Below are 7,224 nucleotides of genomic sequence, written 5' to 3' on the forward strand. Positions count from 1 at the left end.
TTGTTCCTGTTGATGTTCCCTTCCCTGTACATGCCTTAGATAGTCGTCCTTTGGGGTCGGGGCTAATTGGGGAGGTCACAGTGCCCATTGCTATGAGAACGCAGGGGGGTCACGAGGAGAGAATTAGTCTCTTCCTGATYRACTCTCCTGCGTTTCCTGTTGTGTTGGGTCTTCCCTGGTTGGCCTCTCATGATCCTATTATTTCGTGGCAACAGAGGTTTCTCAAGGGATGGTCCTGTCAGTGTTCAGGGAGGTGTGAAGGTGTTTCCTTAGSTGCTACTATGGTGGAAAGTCCAAACCAGGTTTCCACCATGCACATTACCCCCGAATATGCCGATTTGGCACTCGCCTTCTGTAAAAAGAAGGCGACTCAATTACCACCCCATCGACAGGGGGATTGTGCGATAGATCTCTTGGTAGAAGCTGCACTTCCCAGGAGTCACGTGTATCCTCTGTCAAAGGAGGAGACGGTGGCTATGGAGACATATGTCACCGAATCTCTGGGACAGGGATACATTCAGCCTTCCATCTCACCTGTCTCCTCAAGTTTCTTTTTTATGAAGAAGAAGGATGGAGGTTTGCGCCCGTGTATTGATTATCGAGGTTTAAATAAGATCACGGTAAAATACAGTTACCCGTTACCGCTCATAGCCAGTGAGACCGAGTCATTACACGGGGCGCGCTTCTTCACAAAATTGGACCTCAGGAGCGCTTACAACCTGGTGCGTATCCGGGCGGGAGATGAGTGGAAGACAGCATTTAGCACCACTTCTGGGCATTATGASTACCTCGTCATGCCGTACAGGTTAATGAATGCTCCATCAGTCTTCCAATCCTAAGTAGATGAGATTTTCAGGGACCTGCACGGGCAGGGTGTAGTGGTGTATATAGATGACATTCTAATATACTCTGCTACACGCGCCCGAGCATGTGTCCCTGGTACGCAGGGTGCTTGGTCGACTGTTGGAACATGACTTGTACGTCAAGGCTGAGAAATGTCTGTTCTTCCAACAGTCCGTCTCCTTCCTAGGGTACCGCTTTTAAGCGTCAGGKGTAGAGATTGAGAATGACCGCATTTCAGCCGTGCGTAATTGGCCGACTCCAACCACGGTAAAGGAGGTGCAGCGGTTTTTAGGGTTTGCCAACTACTACCGGAGATTTATCCGGGGTTTTGGTCAGGTAGCGACTYCCATTACCTCACTKCTGAAGGGGGGACCGGTGCGACTGCAGTGGACAGCTKGGGCGGACAGGGCTTTTGGTCACCTGAAGGCTCTGTTTACCTCGGTTCCCGTGCTGGCTCATCCTGATCCCTCCTTAGCGTTCATAGTTGAGGTGGACGCGACCGAGGCAGGGATAGGGGCTGTGCTGTCTCAGCGCTCGGGTACGCCACTAAAGCTCCGCCCCTGTGCATTCTTTTCGAAGAAGCTCAGCCCGGCGGAGCGAAACTATGATGTGGGGGACCGGGAGTTGTTGGCTGTTGTCAAGGCTCTGAAAGCGTGGAGACATTGGCTTGAGGGGGCTAGACACCCTTTTCTCATTTGGACTGACCACCGCAATCTGGAGTACATTTGAGCAGCGAGGAGACTGAACCCTCGCCAGGCAAGGTGGGCCATGTTTTTCACCCGTTTTGTTTTCACCCTTTCTTACAAACCAGGTTCCCAGAACGTTAAGGCAGACGCACTGTCCCGGCTGTATGATACAGAGGAGCGGTCCACGGATCCCACTCCCTTAATTCCAGCTTCTCGCCTGGTGGCACCGGTGGTATGGGAGGTGGACGCAGACATCGAGCGGGCGTCACGTGCAGAGCCCACTCCCCTGAGTGTCCAGCTGGGCGTCTGTACGTTCTGTTTGATGTCCGCGATCGTTTGATCTGTTGGGCCCACACGTCACCCTCCTCTGGTCATCCTGGCATCGGTCGGACGGTGCGCTGCCTTGCTGGGAAGTACTGGTGGCCCACTTTAGCTAAGGACSTGAGGGTTTATGTTTCCTCCTGTTCGGTATGCGAACAGTGCAAGGCACCTAGACATCTGCCCAGAGGGAAGTTACAACCCCTTCCCGTTCCACAACGACCGTGGTTACACCTATCGGTGGATTTCGTGACGGATCTTCCCCTGTCGCGGGGTAACACCACGATCCTGGTCGTTGTGGATCGGTTTTCTAAGTCCTGCGTCTCCTTCCTTTGCCCGGTCTCCCTACGGCTCTACAAACTGCGGAGGCCCTGTTCACCCACGTATTCCGGCACTACGGGGTGCCTGAGGATATAGTTTCTGATCGGGGTCCCCAATTCACATCTAGAGTCTGGAGGGCGTTTATGGAACGCCTGGGGGTCTCGGTCAGCCTTACCTCAGGTTTCCACCCCGAGAGTAACGGGCAGGTGGAAAGAGTCAACCAGGATGTGGGTAGGTTTCTGCGGTCCTATTGCCAGGACCGGCTGGGGGAGTGGGCGGTTTACATCCCCTGGGCGGAGATGGCCCAAAACTCCCTCCTCACTCCTCTACCAACCTATCACYGTTTCAGTGTGTGCTGGGTTATCAGCCGGTCCTGGCACCATGGCATCAGAGCCAGATTGAGGCTCCTGCGGTGGATGAACGGTTTTGGCACTCAGAGGAGACATGGAACGCTGCCCATGTGCGGCTACAACGGGCCGTCAGGAGGCAAAAGGCGAGTGCCGACCGCCACCGCAGTGATGCCCCGGTGTATGCACCGGGGGATTGGGTCTGGCTCTCGCCCGAAACCTGCCCCTTCACCTGCCCTGCCGGAAGCTGGGTCCGCGGTTTGTGGGTCCATTTAAAGTCCTGAGGAGACTGAACGAGGTTTGTTATAGGTTACAACTCCCCCCTGATTATCACATTAACCCCTCGTTCCATGTGTCTCTCCTCAGGCCGGTGGTGGCTGGTCCGCTCCAGCAGTCTGAGTTACGGGAGGTTCCTCCGCCCCCTCTGGACATCGAGGGGGTCCCAGCGTATACCGTATGAGCCATTATGGACTCAAGGCGTCGGGCGAGGGGCCTTCAGTACCTCGTGGAGTGGGAGGGGTACGGCCCGGAGGAGAGATGCTGGGTACCCGTGGAGGACATCCTAGATCCTTCATTGCTACAGGAGTTTCACCGTCTCCACCCGGATCGCCCTGCGTCCCGTCCTCCGGGTCGTCCCCGAGGCCGGTGTCGGCGCGCTGCTGGAGCCGCGCGTCAAGGGGGGGGTACTGTCACGACTTCCGCCGAAGTCGGCCCTTCTCCTAGTTCGGGTGGTGTTCGGCGGTCGACGTCACCGGCTTTCAAGTCACCACCGATCCATGTTTCAGTTTCGTTTTGTTTTGTCTGTATTACACACACCTGGTTTCAATTCCCATATCATGTTCCTTATTTAACCCTCCGTGATTGTTGGTGTCTTTAGTGSTTGTTGTATGTGCTAGTGTGTATGTATGTTCCTATTTGGAATTTTTGCTTGACTTTTTTGAGWAAACTCCGTTGTGTTGCTCAAAACCTGTGTCCTGCGCCTGACTCCGCTACATCTCTGCACCCAATCGCTGACAGTGTGTGTGCGTGCTTTTGTGTGTGTCTGTGTATCAGCGTTGGGGTAAATTCTGAATTGAGTTGTGAATTGCTCCTTAATTTCAATAAAGTTAATGAATTTCAAAGTGTGTTCTTTSCATTAAGTGCCAGATGCTTTTGATAAATTATTTATGAAAGGATTTAAACTTTCATGYTCCATGTCTCAGTTGAATTTMTTTTAATTGCTCAGAATTTAATTATATTTCCTTTAATTAAAACGAAATTCTGATTCCTGTGGGGTGTGTCCAATCCAAATTTWAATTTGTGGGTTGAATATTATTAAATTCAGCAATTCCAAATTTAACCCCACCCTGCTGTGTATATGTGTGTGTGAATGTACACTACCGGTCAAACATTTTAGAAGACCTACTCATTCCAGGGTTTTTCTTTATTTTTACTATTTTCTACATTGTAGAATAATAGTGAATACATCAAACTATGAAATAAGACATATGGAATCATGTCATAACCATTTTATTTTAAACAAATCAAAATATATTTATATTTGAGATTCTTCAAAGTAGCCACCCTTTGCCTTGAAGGCAGCTTTGTACACTCTTGGCATTCTCTCAACCAGCTTTATGAGGTAGTCTCTGGAATGCATTTTAATTAACAGGTGTGCCTTCTTAAAAGTTAATTTGTGGAATTTCATTCCGTAATGCATTTCAATTAACAGGTGTGCCTTCTTTAAAGTTAATTTGTGGAATTTCATTCCGTAATGCGTTTGAGCCAATCAGTTGTTTTTGCTTCCAGCCACTGTATCTTTGTGAGACGTGGTGTGGGTGAACGGATGATCTCTGCATGTGTATTTACCACCGTAAAGCATGGAGGAGGAGGTGTTATGGTGTGGGGGTGCTTTGCTGGTGACACTGTGATTTATTTAGAATTCAAGGCACACTAAACTAGAATGGCTACCACAGCCTTCTGCAGCGATATGCCATCCCATCTGGTTTGGGCTTAGTGGGACTATCATTTGTTTTTCAACAGGACAATGACCCAACACACCTCCAGGCTGTTTGGGGGCTATTTTACCAAGAATGAGAGTGATGGAGTGCTGCATCAGATGACCTGGCCTCCACAATCCCACAACCAAATTGAGATGGTTTGGGATGAGTTGGACCGCAGATTGAAGGAAAAGAAGCTGGTTGAGAGAATGCCAAGAGTGTGCAAAGCTGTCTTCAAGGCAAAGGGTGGCTACTTTGAAGAATGTAAAATCAAAAAATATATATTTTGATTTGTTTTAACACATTTTACGGTTACTACATGATTCCATTYGTGTTATTTCATAGTTGTGATGTCGTCACTATTATTCTACAATGTAGAAAATAGTAAAAAAGTWAAGAAAAACTCTAGAATGAGTAGATGTTCTAAATCTTTTGACCGGTAGTGTATATGTGTGACCATGCCTGTTTCTCTGTGTGTGTGTGTATATATGTCTGTATCTAGGGTGTGTGTATGCGTGCGTGCGATACTGGCGCCGCAAGCACAAAGGCCAGAAGGAGGGTAAGGGAAGCTTCATAAGCCTTGTTGTTTAAGTTAGGATTCTCTTCAAATTCTTAGGTAACATGTTACATTAGGTAACAGGGCTATATACCCGTGGAGATTGGTATGTGCTGTAGGCTGGTAAMATTATTACCATCTGTTTTGGGTTCATTTATATAGCATCTGTAGCATCCCATGTTATCCCCAGAAATACAGGATTGCTGTGTGCGTGTGTATGTGTATGTGTGTTTGTGAGCGTGTGCATGTACATGTGTGTTTTCAGAATATCCTAGTCTGATATAAATCCAACTATATAGAAATGGAAAACCTTTTGTGTGCGCCCATGTTGCTTTCATAAACCACAACTAAAGTGTTTGACTTTCTGTATTTATGCCAATCTGCTGTATACATTCAACATGGGAAACACATCCACACATTCAGTTACAAACCATCTAACCGTACGAATAGACTTAATTTATATTTTACACTACTGTACTGCATAGACATAAAAAAACTGCTTTTTATTACAGGTGTATTGCTATCCCTATGGACAGTCTCTGTAGAGACTACTGTAGAGACTATGGAGCAGCCAACAGCAGTGAATGGTTATGGTAAAACCTGACTTGCAGGTCTGCTTAGAGAAACATTTACTAAAGGGCAGAGACCTGTTCAAGGCCTCAGCTGTATAAGAGCATCCTTTGTGCTATGGGCCTGTGTGTGTGTGTTAAGGTGTGTGTGCGTATAGCAGCTCGTATGTACAGTAGGTGTACCGGTGTGTGTGTGTGAAAGACAGAGCTCAGTTTGTCAAAGCAGCTCTTCCCCCAATGTGTGTCATCAGATTTCACACACTGCGTGTTACGTAAGGTTAAATCCACCCATCTCTCTCTTTCTCTCTCACAAACACGCTATTGATGATCTAGTGTGTTACATAAGGGTTGTGTGGGAGCTAGATAGGGTAACTAGAGATTACACTGCTAATGTACCACGGTGGGGCTGCAGACTGGACCAATGGTGACGCACCCTGTTCCCTACGTATATAGTGCACTACTTTTGACCACAGCAGAGAGCGAGAGCCAGAGCGAGAGAGAGAGACTGCTCCATGACTGGGAAGGTGTGTGTGTATGTTTGCATACAGTAAAGAGAGAAGGAGTTGGTGTCCCTACTTTACCTCGCTGAACCTCCGAGAGAGGGAGCAAAGATCAATTCACATAACAGAAGCCACTATTTTTCAGAGCCAGTAAATCTTTAGGAGCGTGGCTGGAAAGCTCTCAGCAGGGAGGAATACTGACCACATTATTTCTGTCTTTCTCTCAATTCTCTCTTTCTCACTCTTTCACACACACTCCCTCTTTCTCACTTTTGTTCATTATACTGTATGTCTCTCTCTGTCCCGCTTTCTCTCTCTACCTCTTGCTAACTCTCTGGCTGTGTCAGGATACCTACACTTGTGTTCTAAATAGTAAGCATTTTGGGTATGCGAAAAAGAAAAAAAATTATAGTATGTGACATTTTCTAAAATATAGGATGCTTTAAATGCCAGACTGTTTGTATCTAGTAGATTTCGCTGCACACATTRAGAAAGAGAATCATCTTCCCTGATCCGAGTGTGTTTGAAAACAGCTGGTAATCAGATAAGGGGATGCGGTACTCCAAACTGAACAAACGCGATTGCACATTTCTTGACGGTTTTTCCGTATGGATGAACCTGTTTTGTTGATATATATATATTTTAACCCTTTCCAAAACCTTAACCCGTAACATACTAAATTTGATGTTTGCATCAGCTTTGAAATCGTGCGTCTAGAGAAATGGAAGAATACTGAGCAGGAGTCGTCAACCCAGGCTGTCAAAAACACTTCAAAATTTGACGATTGGAGAAACATGGATAAACATCTAATTCTGCAGTGAGACTGTGACAACTTGTTGGTTCTAAATATTAAGTAGTACAGTTAGTATACAGCGCTTTCAGAAAGTATGGATCAAACCAAAAATATTCTCACCCATCTACACACAATAACCCATACATAATGACAAAGTGAAAATATAAATGACATTTTTGAACATTAATTGATAATGAAAAACAGAAATATCTCATTTACATTAGTATTTACACCCCTCAGTCAATACTTTGTAGAAACACCTTTAGCAGCCATTACAGCTTTGAGTCGTCTTGGGTATGTCTGTATCATCTG

This window comes from Salvelinus sp. IW2-2015, linkage group LG12 (assembly GCF_002910315.2).
Source record: "Salvelinus sp. IW2-2015 linkage group LG12, ASM291031v2, whole genome shotgun sequence".
NCBI lineage: Eukaryota > Metazoa > Chordata > Actinopteri > Salmoniformes > Salmonidae > Salvelinus > Salvelinus sp. IW2-2015.